The 18,458-nt window shown below is 47.1% G+C and overlaps 1 protein-coding gene across 1 annotated transcript in view; it reads right to left on the bottom strand.

Moving 5' to 3' along the window:
• TEX2 (testis expressed 2) overlaps positions 1–4,643 on the bottom strand; it is a 95,423-nt gene extending 90,780 nt beyond the window's left edge. Inside the window, exon 1 of the mRNA XM_059669957.1 lies at positions 4,504–4,643. The gene's annotated coding sequence lies outside the window, so the exon portion shown is untranslated. The remainder of the gene's footprint in view (positions 1–4,503) is intronic.
• Positions 4,644–18,458: the final 13,815 nt, after the last annotated feature.

Here is an 18,458-nt window from a genome sequence, read left to right on the forward strand (position 1 = left end):
CATGGCCTCCCAGCATCCTTCTAATTAATGTCTCATGGACATTTCACGCAATGCAATTAAGCATTATAAACAGTTTAGCAAGGTTATATAGAAGACTGTTAAAATTCACATGTAAGAGTATTCACAGCAGCGTGGATTTCCAATCTTTATAATGATATTTGTTTTTAACTTGGGATTTAAAGTTGACAAACATCTTAATGAATAAGCAGGGCAAAGGGAGCTATCTGTCCATGGCTCGTTAGCTCCTGAAGTTAATGCTTCTCACGGGGACAAGAGTCAGCCAAAGGACAGAGTTCCACACAAATTGGAAAAGGTTCCTCTGGCCCACAGGTCACAGATTACTGCCTGGGCTCTGAGTGGCACCATCTTACTAGATGCTCCCTGGAGCCACCTGCCAGTTAACTGTCTGTTCTGTCATTCCACAGCATCAACTGTTATTGGGTGCTGCCTATGTGCCAAACACATGAGTGACTTAATGGCATCCTCACAACCACCTATAAAGAATGTACTGCCATAGTTCACCTAATCTAAGACTGCAATGATTATAAGACACACGAGTATTTTATGTACAAAAAAAGGGAAATCACTGACAACTACAACTGTAACTTCCATAGATTATAAGACACTTTTTTTCCAGAAATGTTAAGATGAGACAAATTGTACTGTCTTTGCATTGTTTAAATGTAAATACTGTCCCATTTTACGGATAAAGAAACTGATAGAGAGAGAGAAAATAATTTTCCCAAGGTTACAGTGCTGGTAAATGGAAGCAGAGGGATACAGACCTGGTAAGTCTAATCACCCATCACAAACTCAAACTTCCCCATGGCTATATGAATTACCCAAAAATGCACCAGGTAGAGAGGCAGGACATGGGTGCTAATTCTTGCTCTACCATGAGCACAATAACTGCAGCAATTCTCCACGCATCTCTGAACCTGACCTTTCACATGTCCAAAGAAGACACTGTGCCAGACTATCTTGAATAAACTGTCGTTATTCTGGGAAAAGAAACATGGCCTAATGGGAAAAGCATGTTTTGGAATCATAAAGTCCCTGATTGAAATTCTTGCTCCACCATCTAACCAGTTTATCATCCTGGGAAAGTTACTGAACTACTCTGAGCCTCAGTTTCCTCTTCTATAAAATGAGGCTATCTCCCTAGGGGGCTGTTCGATGCTGGAGATGAAATATATACTAGTGTATGGGGAAAGTAATACAAGGCAGAGTTGGATTTCAGCAAATGCTCTCTTTTCTAAACTAGCCACCTACGGATTCTGCTTTGGGACAGAATCAAACAGCAAATATTCCCTGTGACCTCAGGGAGACCCTCAGGAGAGAATGAGGATCAGATAGAAGAAAGCAGACCTTGAGGGATACTCAGGCAAAGAAAATGAACTGGAAGCACCTGGAGGACAGGGACACTATTTGTTTAATGAACTTCCAAACTTTTGAATAAATGAATTGATAGTGAAAAGGGGGGCGGGGGGAGGAGATCAGGAACTTAACACAACAGAAGATACTAATCAATACATATAAGGATGAAGATAGTTTTATACCACTCCTGACAGAAAAACCAGCCTTTGAAGATTCAGTTTGATACCAAAAGTGACCTACAGCTAGAAGAATTTCCCTGTTGCTCTGTTTTGTTCTTATGGTAATATTCTATGGCCCAGCCGGTGTGGTTCAATGGTTGAGCATCAACCCATTATGAACCAGGAGTCACGGTTAGATTCCCAGTCAGGACACATGCCTGGGTTGTGGGCTCGATCCTCAGTAGGGGGAGTGCAGGAGGCAGCCAATCAATGATCCTCTCTCATCACTGATGTTTCTATCTCTTTCTCCCTCTCCTTTCCTTTCTGAAATCAATAAAAATATTTTTAAATAATAATAACAAAAAGTAATATTCTATGCATTTCTCCCTTTTCTTTCCTCAAGAGCTTTAGCAAATCCTCAGAAGATGAGAGCTTTTGACTTGGAGGGAAGGTAAATCATATGGCAGGTAGAAACAAACTTATCCCATGTTTTTTTCCTCCATCATACCCACAATGCCTAGCAATTTCTGGCACACACCTGACTCCCAATAAAAATTAGTTGAATATTTTTTACTATAAGCAACTTCTTTTTGACCAAAACTCCAAAACATCCTATACATTTATTCTACCTCCTGCTTCTCCTCTAAACACACTCTAAAGCAGTGGTTCGCAACCTTCCTAATGCTGCGACCCTTTATTACAGTTCCTCATGTTGTGGTGACCCCCAATTTCATTGTTACAAATTGAACATAATTATAGCACAGTGATTAATCACAAAAACAATATGTAATTATATATGTGTTTTCCGATGGTCTTAGGCGACCCCTGTGAAAGGGTCATTCAACCCCCAAAGGGTTGAGAACCGCTGCTCTAAAGCATAATCGCTAACAAACAAATAATACTCTTGGTGGATGCTATGTTGCCAATCTTCTCACACAATGTCGCTCTTTAAACCTCAGCAAGGCCTAGCACACTCTGCCCAACCAAACTCTTGCACTTTCCCTTCCCTCTCATCTGTCCCAGCCCTTGGGTTACTTGTCAGTCGTCTCATTACTACCATCTTCTGATCTGAATCAGTTTGCTAATCTCCTTCCTCTAAGATACGGCACCTTCTCCCGGAGATAAATGTGCAGGCAAGCTGAGTTCCCCCAGACCCCTTCCACACCCCTGCTTCAACCTTCACTGACACTCCCAGAGAGGCCCCTGTCCTATCCCGCAAAAAATCCCACTGTCTCCATCACTTCAGGGAGCCGACTTGTTTTCCCTAAGTTTAGACCAACTGCCAACTTTTGGAAGAATTTGAAAGAATACTGAAATAGTTTAAGGGCTGGGTAAGAGCTAATAGAAACGGCCGTTTCACACTTCCAATGCTTCCTGTGAGATAAGCTCCACTGTGTCCCCCATGCACTGAACCCACACCCCTAACCGACACTCCCTAACCCAGAACTCAGGGATCACTTGGTCCTCCTTTTTCCCTTCCAGGTTCCCATATAAAAGTCACTCCGGCCGAAACCGGTTTGGCTCAGTGGATAGAGCGTCGGCCTGCGGACTGAAGGGTCCCAGGTTCGATTCCGGTCAAGGGCGTGTACCTGGGTTGCGGGCACATCCCCAGTTGGAGGTGTGCAGGAGGCAGCTGGTCGATGTTTCTCTCTCATCGATGTTTCTGACTCTCTATCTCTCTCCCTTCCTCTCTGTAAAAAATCAATAAAATATATTAAAAAAAAAAAAAGTCACTCCGCTTACTTCCAGCTTACATCTGGCTCCTGACAGGGGGACTCCTTTAAGTCCTTTCCATGAAAATCATCAAAACATGCAAGAGGCTGGTCCCCTTCCATTCTCGTGCGTGCGGAGCAGCCATGCGGTGTCAAGACCTGGGACTTCAAACGTGCATATGGCACCACCTCTGCCTTCACGGAGCCCACGCTGTTCCTTCAACTCTAAGAATGTCCTCCCTGTACAGTGTCTATAAAACGCAGTGACAAAGTACTTCAGAGCTTTGGGGAAAGAGCGAGGGTGTAAACTGACTGCTTTTACATTTGATGCCCTGTAACCATAACAACCGATGAAGTAACCATCAACCCACTGAGGGGCTAAGTTTTCCAAAAGCCCTTTATTTTTTTTCTCTCAAAAAAAGGCAAACTCCCCTGCACCAACTCCCGCAGCCGCCGCACGTTCTGGGCAGCGTGCGCGGTGCCGCTCAAGTCCTCCTTCTCCGGGTCCCACCGGCTCCTCCAGCCGTGCGCTCACCGGCAGCCACCGCCTCCACCGTCACCCTCGCGCTCGCGGGCAGGACACCTGGCGTTAGGCCTCAGCCCAATGTCACTTGTTAACCTTCCGATCCCCGCCTTTCGGCACGCCGCCGCCTCAGGGCTAAGGCATGCGAACCAGCCCACGGCCACCCGCGACTTCCAGGAGTTGGAGGAAAACAACCCGAGGCGCCGACGGCCACTGACAGATCCGCGTCAAAGTAACTGCGGTTCTCGACTTCCCAGCCTTTCGCGACGACGCGGGCAAGGGGGCGGCAGGAACCCGGGGCCCCATTCATCAATGGACAAGCTGTTTCCCTAGTTGGGATGCGGACCGGTCTCCTGGGCCCTGGCCGAGCCGGGGGGTGCGTGTGGGGGGGGGGTGTAGGTGGGGGGGGGGCGGGGAGAGCCGCGGACCGCAGGCTAAGAGGACTGGACGGCGAGCACGTCTGGCCGCGGTCAGCCCACACCGCCCCGCACCGCCCCACAGGAAGGAAAGGTGCTCCCGGGGGGGCGTCGCGAGTGGGCGTCCGCGTCCACCCCCCACCCCGGGCGGTGACAGCAGGGCGGGGCCTTGGGGGGCTCGACCCCTGCGCCCCGCCGCGCCAACGGCCGCTGGCCCCTGAGGCACCCTGGACCCCCGCGGGCTGGGACCGCTCCCCCACGCCGGCCTTCTCCACGGGCGCTCCCTCCACCGCCCGCCCGGCCCCGAACGCGCTCACCCCGGATCCGCTGGCTGCCTCATTGTACTCCGCCGGCGTCCGTACTCTGCGGCCGCGCTGGCTCCGGCTTCGGCTCAGCCTCCGGCTGCCGTACAGCCGCCAGCCCTGCCCCGGGAACCGGCCGCCCCGCCCCGCCGGCGGACCCGCCCCGCGCCCGCGGCAGCCGCCACCAACCAGAGAGCGGTGGGGGCGGAGCAGGCCGCGCGCCAGGCCCAGCCAATCCAGCCCCGACCGGCGCGCCGAGGAGCGGCGGTGGGAATGGGCGGGCGATTGGTCAGGTCTGTTAAAGGCACCGCCGCCCCCAGAGCTGGGGGAGAAGCAAGACTGCAGAGTTATCCCGAGGAATCCGGGAGGGGAAGAGTAAGAGCTTCTCTCCCAGCCGGGCTGCAGCGCTTTCCCCAGATCTTTGCACTTACTAATGTCCTCGCCCTGCAGCCTAGCAACAAGTAGAGACAGAACCAGGTCCTGCCAGAGAGAGGAACTGAAGCGCCGAGAACCAGCGGTCTGCCGCTGGACAAATTCACTCAAATTTGGTTTTAGAGACCCGCCAGACGCATCTATCCCCATCCAGCCCCAGACATTGGCTTTCAAAGGAACATTCCCAGCCTCACTCTGGGGGATTTTAACCGGCAGATTCCTAGGTCCCGCCCAGAGCCTCTAATCTTCTGTGTGTGGGACGGAACTGGGGAAAATGTGCGTTTGTCAACACCCCTCCCCTGCGATGATCCTGATGTACATGGTACATGTTTCCAGTCCATCAGAGTAATGCAATTCAGAATCAACCACCAAAAGTAAAGCTAAACTCCTTTTTATTCTCAACATGACTCAGGGTGGAGAGACTTGCTAGTTGGGCTGGAGGTCAGTCACCTACTGAGAAACTAGGAACAGTTCCCTGAGTGGGTCATGCTCAGAACTGAACTGAAGGGCTAGGATGAGGCAACAAGCCAGTCTTGTTCCCTCACTCGTGAAACAGTGCTTAACTATCTTAATGGCAAACACACCCTTCCTCATTGCCATCAGCTGGCCCAGCCGTCATCGCAGGCGGTTGTCTTGCCCTACGGGAGCTTCCTTCCAATGCCACCAAGCTCTGCCCACCCTGCCAGCCACACTCCTCTCGCCATCCTGGCGTTCCAAACACACATCCGGCCCCGCAGTCACTGACCTCCACTTCAAAGTCAACCCCTGCTACGAGGAATGGGTGGGTGCACACAACAGCCCATATTTTGCTGTGATCGCTGATGGGTGCTGTGTTTGCCAGGGACAGCTCAGCACACACTGATCAGCCTTGTCAGGACCTTGTGTGGGATCACCATTTGCCAACCCTTGGCCTTCCCAAAGGAAAAGGAACTCTCGTCCCAGCAGGAGAGGGCTCCAGTTGTGCCTGTCTGGAAATGTGCACTAAGGGCAGTTATCCTTGGAGAGAGAGCCCAAAACTCTGCTCAGCTACAAATTAAAATCGCACCTCAGGAGGAGGGGTGGGCATGGGCCCTGAGGCTGCACCACTGCAAGGGTCCTTGGAAGCTGGCAGTGTGCCTCTCAGAGTGCCCACCCACCTCCTTGCCCCTGCCAAGCCCTACATGATTATGAATTAATATACTATGAACCTCACCTCACACGAGAGGCCAGTAGGATCCAACAGTGAACACGGAGAAAGAGCCCTTCTTTTTGAAAAGGGAGAGATTTGAAAGCTTTGAACAATAAGTGAACATAGAACATAATGATATTAATGCTGCCTGCCTATTAAGAGGTTGCTATGCACCAGATGCTATGTCAAGGCCTTTGTACACATTAGTTCATTGAAGCCTTAGACTAACCCTGTGTGGTAGATGTGAGTGTTATTTTCTCCACGTTACAGATGCAGAAACCGAAGCTCAGAGAGGATAGTGGTGTGTCCAAGATCACAGATTAGCTAAAGAGCCAGCATACATGACCTCAGGGACCAGGCTTCTCCTAACTGCTCTTCCCCAGTGCCTGTCACAATGCCCTTTCTTGCTGTCAGAAAGAGGACGAGAACTTCAAAGGGCAAAAGAAGCAAATATCACTAATTTCCATCGAAAGACAGTGTAATATAGGAGCACTGCCTTGAAGTGTAAGTTCCATTGCTATAACTTACTATCTGTTTCGCCTTGACCAAGTTATATAATTAAATCTCTTTGAGCCCAGATTGCTCATCTATAAAATGGGATAATAACAATTTTGCCTCCTTGGGCTGGCATGAAAATCAAATCAAATAAAGAAAATACATATGAATATATATGTGCTTTGAACTTACAAATGAAAAGAGTAATTTTAGAGCTTGGCCTCTATGACTCATTATAGTGACCCACGGCAAAGGTTAGGGATTGTGATGCGGGATTCAGATATTGAGCAAGATTCCTTACTTGTCCTCCAAATAGCTGCTCTATATTTACAGTATGTATAAAGTGAACTAAATTTTCCCACCTACAGTAGAGGTAGAAGTCATAGAAATTCAAGCCCAAATTATTACTCTGGCATTTGCCCCACCTTTCCCCCAGCCATCACCCCAATCTCTCTCACAACCCAGGCTTCAGCTTAAGCCTACATAGGTTCTGGTATACTTGAATTATTCCCAATAATGATATTTCAAGGTAATCCCTATTTTCTCATGAAACTCTAAACCAAAAATTGCTCTAAGATTTTTTAATTCAATTTTTTAAAAATATATTTTTATTGATTTCACAGAGAGAGATAGAAACATCAATGATGAGAGAGAATCATTGATCGGCTGCCTCCTGCATGCCCCACACTGGGGATTGAACCCGCAACCCGGGCATATGCCCTGATCGGGGATCAAACCATGACCTGTTTCATAGGTCGATGCTCAGCCACTAAGACATGCTAGCCAGGCCTTAATTCAATATTTTGACACTGCTTTGCACTTTTGGAGGAAGAAGTGGTTATAAAGTATGCAAAAAACAACAACAAAAAAATGTTAGGAATCCATTGTGCCATAAGCCGCACAATTAATGAACAGTCACTGAGAGATCAGTAAGCACCAGGCACTGTGGTAAGCACTGGGGATGGAGATGAAGGTACTTGTAAAAAAAAAAGTGTAAACATGGTGAACTTTTGGCATTAGATCTAGTAGAGAAAGACCAACAAGTTGATAGACCAGTATTAACTATACAGGCTTCCACAAAAGCAAGCCCAGGAGCTATGGGGCACAGAATAGGCACATATGGCCCCTAAAGAACCCCAATAATATTCTAGAGGTGGCCAGATGAAGGCTATTAAGAAGAAGAAACCAGAACGGTGGTAAAAACCCAAGTAAGAGTGTTGTTACCAAAGGAGAAGAGATTGGAGAAGGAAGGAGTGGTCAACAGTAACATATGCCTCAGAAGGGTCAGATTAAAAGAAGTCCCAACATTACACCTTGGGACTGGGAAATGAGAAGGTTATTGGGGTCATGGACCAACGCAGTGTAGGTAGGGCTGGATATGCAGAGGCTCCCTAGAGCTGGGCTGAGGAGAGGAGCCAAGATAAGAAAATAAAGAGCCTGGACGGGAGAAAAGAGGAGACAGGGTCCCAGGAGGCCGAGGGGGACAGGCCGGTTGCCAGGGGCAGGAAGAGGGTCTGCCCTTACTCCATGAAGAGGGGGATGCAGATATGAATGGGTGTGGGTGCAGATCCATTCATAGGTCAAGGCCAGGAAGTTGGGGAAACTCCAGGAAGTTGAGGAAATAGAAGTTGGCCTCTATTATTTAGCTCTAAAGTGAGAAGCAAAGTCATCTCTTGAGAGTGGGTGAGAGGTGATAACAGCAGCTTTGGGGGAAACTGAAGAACTGGAAAAGCCACTGAGAGAAAAGAAAGAGGGAGCTGCCAGATTGAGAGGGAGAACCCTGGGCAGCCCTGAGGGCCCCAGGACCACAGAGTTGGAAAGATGGTTATCCAGGGCTCAGCCGCTGGGCCCAGGTGGGGAGAATGCAGGCTCAGGATTCTTTAATCTTGCCAAAGTGATTTATGTTCCCTGATATGCGATAGCTAGAAGTCAGTGTGAAGTGTCACCTCTGGACCAGGCTGAATTGTAAATGGAGACAGTGGTATTGCTAGCCTTTGCCATTTCCATGTGGCTTCTGTACACAGCACCTGTGTGGTTCAGAAGACAAGATGCTCTATATTTGGGTGGAAGTTTAGACAAAGAAAATGTTTGAATTTGTTTTGGCCAGAATTCCCCAGAAAGCAGAACTTTAGACAAAAGCTCACATTCCAATATGTTATGGGGGAGCGTGAGCCCAGGGAGCATATCTGAGGCTCAGGGCCAAAGCAAGGATGGGGGGCCACAGTGTTTGATAATGTGTTGTTGGAGTGGTCATATTCCAAGCCACTTGATTCAGAGGGACTGAGCAGCCCAGTGCAAAACATCTTTGGATCGGGATCGGGCCTAAACCGGCAGTTGGACATCCCCCAAGGGGTCCCAGGCTGAGGAACCCCCCTCCCCCCTGCACGAATTTTGTGCACTGGCCCTCTAGTACATCAATAATTACCCTAAATGTAAATGGACTGAACTCACCAATAAAGAGGCACAGAGTAGCAGAGTGGATCAAAAATTAAAACATCTGTGATGGGGGAGTAAGGGGAAGACACCAGTGGTGTCTGGCTCCATTGATGAAAGGCTCGGGACAGGGGCCTGCACCCTGCTTCTAGGGTTCATTGGCCTGAACCCAGTGCGTGTCGACAGAGGTGCCCTGGGTGGGGGCTGAGAGGTGCCAGCTTCCAGCCCGAGGCAGACACTGTCAGAATGTGCCTGCTGGAAGCTGGAAGGAGCAGTCACGGAGCTGGCTACTACAGCAGTGGCTGGGAGAGCTCAAGTGCTACGTAAGGGATATCTAATACAAAAAGAGGAACCTTACACTATCCTCCCAAAACTGCTATCTTAAATTAGGATGGAGGAACATAAGATTTCAAACATCTTTTTTAAAATTAGCATTGATTGATTTTTAGAGAGAGCGAGAGGAAGGGAGAGGGAAAGAGAGAGAAACGTTAATTTGTTGTTCCCCTTACTTATGCATTCATTGATTGACTCTTATATGTGCCCTGACCAGGGATTGAACCCACAAACTTGGCATATTAAGAGTATGCTCTAACCCACTGAATTACCTGGCCAGGGCTCAAATGTGCCTTAATGTTATTACAATGTTCTTTTTAGGGAAGCAGCACTAGGTTAGGGGTCATTTGGACCTGGGTTCAAGTTTTGCCTCTGTCATTGCTGAACCATGTGATCTTGGAAATGACACTAAACCTCCTTGAGCCCCTGTTTCCTCATCAGCGTATTAGAGATCTTCACACCATATGTTATCATAGAGTTTAAGTGTATGTATAAATTCTTAATATAGCATCTCTAATAATAGGTGCCCAATTAATGGAAGCTGTTGTTTTTTTACCTGAGGGAAAAACTATTGCCCGCAGAGTAATAACAATGGAGTGACATGCTTACACTTCAAAACAGAAGTGAAAGAAGTTATCACATGGCTGCAGAAAACCGAAAAAGACTTCTAATATTTCAAATAACGAAGCAGCTTTTTTCTACATATCTTAGAGTTTCTGGGAAAGCGTCAATTTCAAATATTCTCTCTTGTCCCAGTACGTACACTCATTTGAGAGGCCGTCACCTGATCGAGGACCAGAAATCAGCACTATAGGTATATCCCATCAAGAAGGGGAAACTTCAGTCCTCTGGCTTCCTTTGCTCTGCCCACTCCTGGGGTGTGGGATACACAGGTCTTCTTTCCCAGGAGGTTCTTCTTCCCAACCTCAGCTGAGAGGGGGAGCGGGGACAGCTTCAAGTGAGCGACTTTCAGGAGAACCAGAAACTTGAAGCACAGCAGAGGAGGAACCAAAATCTGCAGGTGGAGGGCTCCTCCCCCTCTACCCCTCTACCCCGCCAGCACCCCTCTCTCCTGCTTGGCCTGCATGACCCACCACAGAACCAAATGGTTTGGGTTGTTCTCTTACGAAAGTGATAGAAGCTCAATTTAGAGTATTAAAAGCACACACACAGAAACCTAGAGGAAGGAAGAGAAGAACTCACTCATTTTCTTGCCACTTATTAAACAACTGTCAAACATTTTGTTTCTATTTCCCTCTGCCTTTTAAAAAGGCATTTGTTTTACATGGCTATTTTACACGCTATACAATTTTGTACTCCCTATTGAAAAGTTAACGTTGTGACGTAATGAGCAGCAGTACTGTACAGGTTAAGGAAAAGAAGGACTTAGTTTAGAGTCAGGAGGGTCTGAGTATTCATCTGAGCTCTGCCACTTACTCACTATATGATTCGGGGCACATTATTTATCTTTTCTGAGTCTCAGGGTTTTCATCTGTGTAATGAAGATAACAGACACATCCATTCTCTGTCACTACTTTTCTGTGTGGCCCCCTATCTAGACTATTAGCTCTGTGAGCACAAAGTCCCTTCTGATTGGTCCTCTGCTAAATCCTTGGAAGCTCTGGTGGATTAAAGATGGTCACAAGCCCTGGCTGGTTTGGCTCAGTGGATGGAGCGTCAGCCTGCGGACTGAGGGGTCCCAGGTTCGGTTCTGGTCCAGGGCATGTGCCTTGGTTGCGGGCACTTCCCCGGTGGGGGGTGTGCAGGAGGCGGCTGGTCAATGTTTCTCTCTCATTGATATTTCTAACTCTCTATCCCTCTCCCTTCCTGTCTGCAAAAAAAAAAAAAAAAAAAAATCAATAAAGATGGCCACAAAGTCCTGGCCATTCCTCTCATCCAGAGGTAGAGTTTATTTCTCCACCCTTGGAATTTGGGGCTGGCCTTGCATGGTAGCCAGCCTCCAAGATGGCCCCAGTGTCCTCACTTCCTGTTCCTTCATGCCATGGCATAGGCTAGTCTGTGTGAGAAAAGAGTGTGGTGGGAGTGACAAAGTCTGACTTCTGGGATCAGTGCACAAAGAGCGCTGAGGCTTCTGCATGGCTCTCTTGGATCACTCACTCTGGGGGAAGACAGCCACCCTGTCATGAGGACATTTAAGCAGCCTGTAGAGAGGCCCATGTACAGAAAAACATGAGTCTTCTCTCCAGAGCGAGCACCAACTTGCCAACTATATGAGTGAGCCACCTGGGAAATGGATCCTCCAGTCCCAATCAGGTGTCAGATGAGCACAGTTCTGGCTGACATTTTGACTGCATCTCATGAGATATTCCAGGACAGAAGCACCCAGCAAAACTGCTCCATAATTTCTGACTAATTCATAGAAACCAAGAGAGAAATATTTATCATCATTTTAAACCACTGAGTTTGGGCATTATTTGTTATGCAGCAGTAGGTAACTAATACACTCTATGACTGGCTTTGACCAATAAAATGCAACACAAGTGGCATTCTGGGACTTCTGAGCCCAGACCTTTGGAGGACTGATAGTTTTTACTTCCTGGCTCTTGGAAATCAGTCACCAGGCTTTGAGAAGCCATTAGATGAGAAATGAGGCATGCCAGGTGAAATGGCCAGCTAACAGTCAACACCAACTGCCAGCTCATGAGTGAGCATCTTGGAGGTTCCAGATGACCACAGTCCCAAGCCCCAGTCATCACCATATGGAGCAAAAGAACCACACAGCTGAGCTCAGTCAACCCACAGAAATGTGAACAATAGTAAAGTAACTGTTGCCTGGCTAGTGTGGCTCAGTGGTTGAGCATTGATCTATGAACTAGGAGGTCACAGTTTGATTCACAGTCAGAGCATATGCCCAGGTTGTGGGCTCAATCCACAGTGTGGGGTGTGCAGCAGGCAGCTGATCAATGATTCTCTCTCATCATTGATGTTTCCATCTCTCTCTCCTTCACCCTTCCTCTCTGAAGTCAATAAAAATGTATTTTAAAAAATAAAATAACTGTTGTTCTAAGCCTCTGAGTTTGGGGCCGATGTGTTGTGCAGCAACATTTAACCAAAACACTGGCCAAACACCTGGTGCATAGGTGGCTCTTTAAAAATGTCTGAATAAGTGGATGATCTCTGTTGGACTTCAGTTACCTCTTCTATAAAACCCCAGAGGTTAGGCCATTCCATACTTACATCCTGCGAGCCTCCATCTCTACTGTTTTATGGCTGCTTACCTGGATCCCGGCTACAGGGCCTCACTTGACTCTTGTAGGAAGACCATGCCTGCGGGAATCTCTGTTCCTCACCCCGTGCCAGTTCCTTCTTCTTTCTTTCTGTGGCATGAACACACTCCAGGCACCTGGTCCCCACGAAGCTCTGGTGATTTTGAACATGGGGCTGTGTCACTTGGCAAGAGGAGAGCAGCAGGGGCCCCCGGGCTCACAGGCAGCACCTGCTCAGTTTACCCAGGGGAATTGGAAACCGTCCCACAGATCCTTGGGACACACAGGCAAAGAGCAGAACAAATGCAGACTACATATCCCGTCTACCTTCCTCAAGGCCAAGTCCCATAGTTGTCTTTTGGCTAGAAAATGGCTGGCTTCTCTCACAGGACCCAGGGCCCCGGTCAAGTTTCCTCAAGTAGAGACAGTCTCGGCCTCTGAGGCTTGATGCTCAGCCTCTGGTTTATAGGTTCCCTTGTTTGCCACAGAGGCGCCATGATTTTACTAGCGTGGCCATTTGGGGCGGTAGATCTCTATCACTCCCATAAAAAATTTTTTTTCAAAGGGCTGGAGAAGTCAAGTAGCTAGCCTGAGGTCACGAAGCAAACCCCCCTTTCTGGTGGAATTAGAATTGCTTCCCTCCCATTTTCCAATCACCCACCCACACCCTCCTACATCCACCCGCCACTCATGTTACTCTGAGAAACCATAGTGTGACCCATTAAGTGATTATTCAGAAGGGCTATTGGCCCTTCCTGACTATTAGTCATCCGCAAACCATTGTCATCATTGCTGTAATTAGTAAGGCCTCTCTCTCATTAAGCTATGAAGATCGGTCCCAGTCTTTAAAAAGTCACCGAGTTTCTGGAAGCTGGAGGGGCGGGGGACCATGATGTTCTATATTCGTGCAGCCAGAACATACGGATCAAAAACCTACTGTCTTCTAGGTCCTCTGCAAGGTGCTAGAGACATAGCAGTGAGCGAAACCCAGGTCCTGCCTGCAAGGAGCTTGTGGTCTAGTGCGGGAGCCTTTCCTCCTCTTTGTGCCAGTTAGGTTTCCATGGTATGGTTTTCACACATTTCAGAGCGGAGGAGAAAACACAGTGCCTCCCCTTTAGGCCCCTTTACCCACTGCCTGTGGTCCTCATGGATGCCTGACAATCATCTCATGTTCAAATTCTTCTAATAGAGCTCATGGTCTCTGCCCACCCCCATCCTAGTCAGTGGCACCACTGCCCACTTACTTAGCAATGAGTTATTCTCAGTTTCATCCTCTCCTGGTCACATCTGATCCACGAGCAAGTCCTGGTTCGGGCGCATCCAAACTCTATCTCTGATCTGTCTGCTTCTCTCCATCTCCACAGCCACCATCGGCTTTCATCTGGATTCTCTGCTTTTAATCTCACTCAATGCTTCCACTTTAAACTGATAATCACAGACCTCAAATGAGCATTCAATCCTGGCCAGCAAGCTTGTATTTCCTGTGCAAATTCACTTTTCTACCCTGTGAGACAACTGATTGCCCTCTCTTCAGATACCCAATACCTCCCTGCCCCCTCAGCGGCTGACCTCAGCTCATCCTTCCCTGGGAATACAGGGCCAGACAGCCAGAACTCCCCCATCTTCTGAGCACCAAGTCTTCCTGTGGCATTTGTATACATGCCCTCTGTTTTCTGCCCGTGGGCCTACCAAAGGCCTAAATTCTCTGGCTTTCTAGGAATTGACCACTTTAATTATCTCCTTTCTTTCTCCCACATAATTGATTTCTTCCCATCAACACACAAACATGCTCTAGTATTTCTCTTCTGAAAACCCCCTACCTCTGGCCCAAGACTCCCCACTGCTAAACACTCTCTGCTATCTTTTCTCAAAGTAATTTCTTCCCTTTCCTATTATCCTCTTTAACGTTGTCCAAAGTGGCTCCTGCCACCTTGTTTTTCTGCACATGGGCCTTTGACCCAGCTCTTGTCATGTCATTAATGACCTCCACTCTGCCGAATCCAGAGCTCACTTCTCTGTCTTACTTGACTCTGACTCAGTCTTTTTCAGAACATCTATTGGCTACCTCTCAATGCATCCAAGCCTTGTTCCCTTTGTCTGGTCTCTCAGATTCCCTCCAAGTCATAGCAAGCGCTGCCACCCGGATCACACGTTGCTGGTGGTCTGTTTCTTGTCCAGATGATTGGCCTTCAGCAGAGACCTCAATCTACCCATTGGTGCCAGGAAATGTAAGAGTGGGGTGTCAGCGAGGGCAGGCCCTGGGGTGTCTGTTACGACCACCAAACAGTGTCCCCACAAGCCTTTTCTCTTCATCTTTAACACAGGGTTGAAAAAGGAAAACTTCACACGCTGATATGGGAGAATGCTAGGATTGCTGGTGTTTCTTTTTCTCTCTCTCAGTTCCTACTAATGCCTTTCTAATGGTGTTTGGGCAACAGAGAAAATTTGGGTGCCAAAAAATAAAATGCCTGATAAGAAGAATTGGCCCTGGCCTGCAAGGATCTCGGCTATGGGTGGAGTGCCAGGGAGGAGGTACTCACGGTGGGCAGCGATCCATGGATGTGAAAGCCGGGGCCTGGCTGGCATCACTCAAGGCTCCCATGCAGCTATGATTGTATCTTGGTGACCTTTCCAAGAGCTTGGCTATAGAGCTCATGCATCTGCTGTAATTCTGGTTAATGTTTATGCTGACAGAGTGCCCAGGGAATGACTTGAAACCTCCTTGCCTATTCTCCCCTTTTACAGGCCAATCGATATCCAATCCCAATCTCCCCCATCAATAGCCACCCCCTTCTCAGACCTCTTCACCTTTACCAAACTCTTTCTCCAGTAAAGGTGAAATTGAGCTGGTCACCCTGGTAAGTCATTCCCTTTGGGCCTGGGTTGTGATGCAGAGTGGCCTGGGTCCCTCTGGTCTTGTATATCTCTTTTGTCACATTTCTCCAAAGCGTGATGCAAGTAATTACTAGCATCTCTGTCCTTGAGCTCCAGGAGAGCAGGGATTGGATCTTATCTCTTCCCTCTTCTGCAAGACCAGCCCCTCCGAGGCCCTCAGCGCTCCTCTTCACCTGGCCCTTATGGACACATGTTCTATCCAGCTAGAGTTTGGAGAAGTCCTGTCTGCCTCTAGCCTTGTCTATCATAAGGAAAGAGAGAAGAAGAAAAGATTCCTGCTAGCCGAGTTGAGATATTTTCAGGCTAGAAGCTCCTGGAATGAGCCAGAGTGCTTGCTCTCACTCCACCGTGGTGGGACAGACCTCCTTTCTTTCTAGTCCTCAGAAGCTTCAAACTGACAAGATTCATCAGAGGAACCGAGCAGCACCATGAGAAAAAAGAGTCTGGATCCTTAGGATGGAGTCTCCAAGGCCTGGGACAAAGCACAAAATCTGTCCCACATGTGGTCAGAGGAGGACAGTGGCTGCAGTGACTATATCCAACATCCACGGAGTGCAATGTAACCCCACAGTGGTGGTATTTGTTTAAGAGAGTGAACCCTACCTGAAAAGATCTTATTTCCTAAGTCACGCGGAATATATCAGGATAGGTAGAAATTCCTGTTCCTGTGGCCAAGCCAGGGATAACAGAGGGGCAGGGTGTGCTAAGTTTTGCTTTTCCCTTCAGGACTCTTGGACACTGAAAAAACAAGACCTACAGGGGGTACCATGTGGCCTGCAGTCTTTTATCAGCCTCCTCTTCGGGATCTGTCCCACTGGGGACCGGCCGCACAGATGCAGCGTGACAGGCTCAAGTCTGGCTGCTGACGCTGGCAGGTTGGCCAGGTGAGGCCTGTGTGTTCTGGGAAAAGAACGCAGGAGGGTGGAGGGAAGGTACCAGCCTACCCGAGGACAGAATGGAGGGTGGGAAGAGGGAGGAGGGAGGAAGGGGAGTGAAACCACAGAGTGTGCACAAAGTGACAAGAGGTGCTGTGACCGCTCCTAAGGGACAGCCCCCAATGCTCAGCGCTCGCCCGTGTCCATAAGACACAAAACATTTTGCTTTTAAAATTTCAAGCGATAGGTAAGTTTCCTCACTCCCCATTTCTGGACAGTTCCAGAAATGTAACCATCCTGTACCAAACAATGACTGGGAAGTGTATGCATGAAATTGTCATCAGAGCATTGATGATAATTGAGAAGAGGATTCTAAGACGTTTGAAGGAATGAGGATCACATCTCTAAGACTCTTCCCAGTTGTGTAATCCTATTTTTTTTTTTAAATAAAGTTTTAGTAAAACAAAATCAACTCATATGCTATGGTTTTAGGGAGACCTTAAATCTTGTTTGATGGCAAGAGGGAGTTAAGCAAAACCGTTCTAAAAACTACCATTTTTCCTGCCTTTTGTACTAATTAGGCAGAATAGGAATTATGGGGCTGGCCTCTCTTGTAGATTATATTTTCTATTTCTATATTTAATATTAGCTGTTTTTAAAACTTTTTTAAACATATAAATTTTTTATATGTTTAAACATATACAAAAACAGAGAGAATAATCAACATATGTATACCCATAACCCAGCTTTATCAATGATCAATGCATGCCTAATTTTTTTTTTTCACCAATCCCCTATTTCTCCTTTGACAGGATTATTTTAAATAATAATTATAAATATTATTTCACTTGTAAATACTTCACTCTGTACCTCTAGGAAGGGCTCTTTAAAAAGATATAACCACAATACCATTAGCACGCCTAGGAAATGAACAGTAACTCCTTAATACCATAAAATATCCAGCCTGAGTTCATTTTCCTGAAAAATTTTTTTCATATCTGGTGCTGTGTATTTATCGAGAGCCTTAAAAATGCTTAGACTTGATATACTTTGCTTCTAGAAATATTTCCTGAATCCAGAAAAAGCTTTCTGGATAATGACATTTTCTGCAGCTTATTTATAACCATGAAATTAGGCAACAAATTAAATGATACACGAGGTGAATGGTTAAGTAAGTTATGGTAAAACCCAACGAAATAGCACTGTGATTAGGAAAAGGCAATGACGTTAGAGGACTCACTCCACCATTTCCTATTAAGACTTTTTGAAGCACCATTTTACTCACAGATAAAATATGAGTAATAATTGTATCCACCGAATGAGGTAGGCACTACCATTGTGAGGATGGAGTAAAAATGCACTTAAAACACTCAGCAAAGTGCTTGTCTGGCTCCAAATGAGCCCTTAATATCTGGTCACTGTACAATGTGCAGCAATAAACATATTTATGGAGAACTTGTAGTAAAATAAAAAAATATTATAATATCAAGTTTAAACATTATTAAACATTATACTGCCCTAGCTGGTTTGGCTCAGTGGATAGAGCGTGGGCCTGCGGACTGAAGGGTCCTGGGTTCGATTCTGACCAAGGGCACATGCCTGGGTTGCAAGCTCAATCCCCAGTAGGGGGCGTGCAGGAGGCAGTTGATCAATGATTCTCTCTCATCATTGATGTTTCTCTCTCCTTTTCCCTTCCTCTCTGAAATCAATAAAAAATATATTTTAAAAAATTATACTGCCATATAACCACAACCATGTCAAGAAAAAGTGTCCAGAGTTAATCACCATTGAGTGGTGACCCTCCCCAAAAACCTGCTTTTGTAAAAGCAAAGCTAGCTCATTGCAGAAAATTTGGAGAGTGAAGAATAGAAGAAAATAAAAGTAAGATTTGATCAGTTAAGAAGAGGGCAATCTTACGATTTTCTTTTTAAAGTCAACAATGCCTAACCGCAGCAATTACTGGCCACCAAGCCCGTTATCGCCACCTTGTGGTCAAATTGAGCAACTACTCTTAGACAAAAATCCAGGGAAGAATTAAACTGCCAATATTCTATATATATAAAAGGCTAATATGCAAAGTGTCCCCTCAGGAATTCGACAGGGAGACCGAGA

The sequence above is a fragment of the Myotis daubentonii genome, chromosome 16 (genome assembly GCF_963259705.1).
Source record: "Myotis daubentonii chromosome 16, mMyoDau2.1, whole genome shotgun sequence".
NCBI lineage: Eukaryota > Metazoa > Chordata > Mammalia > Chiroptera > Vespertilionidae > Myotis > Myotis daubentonii.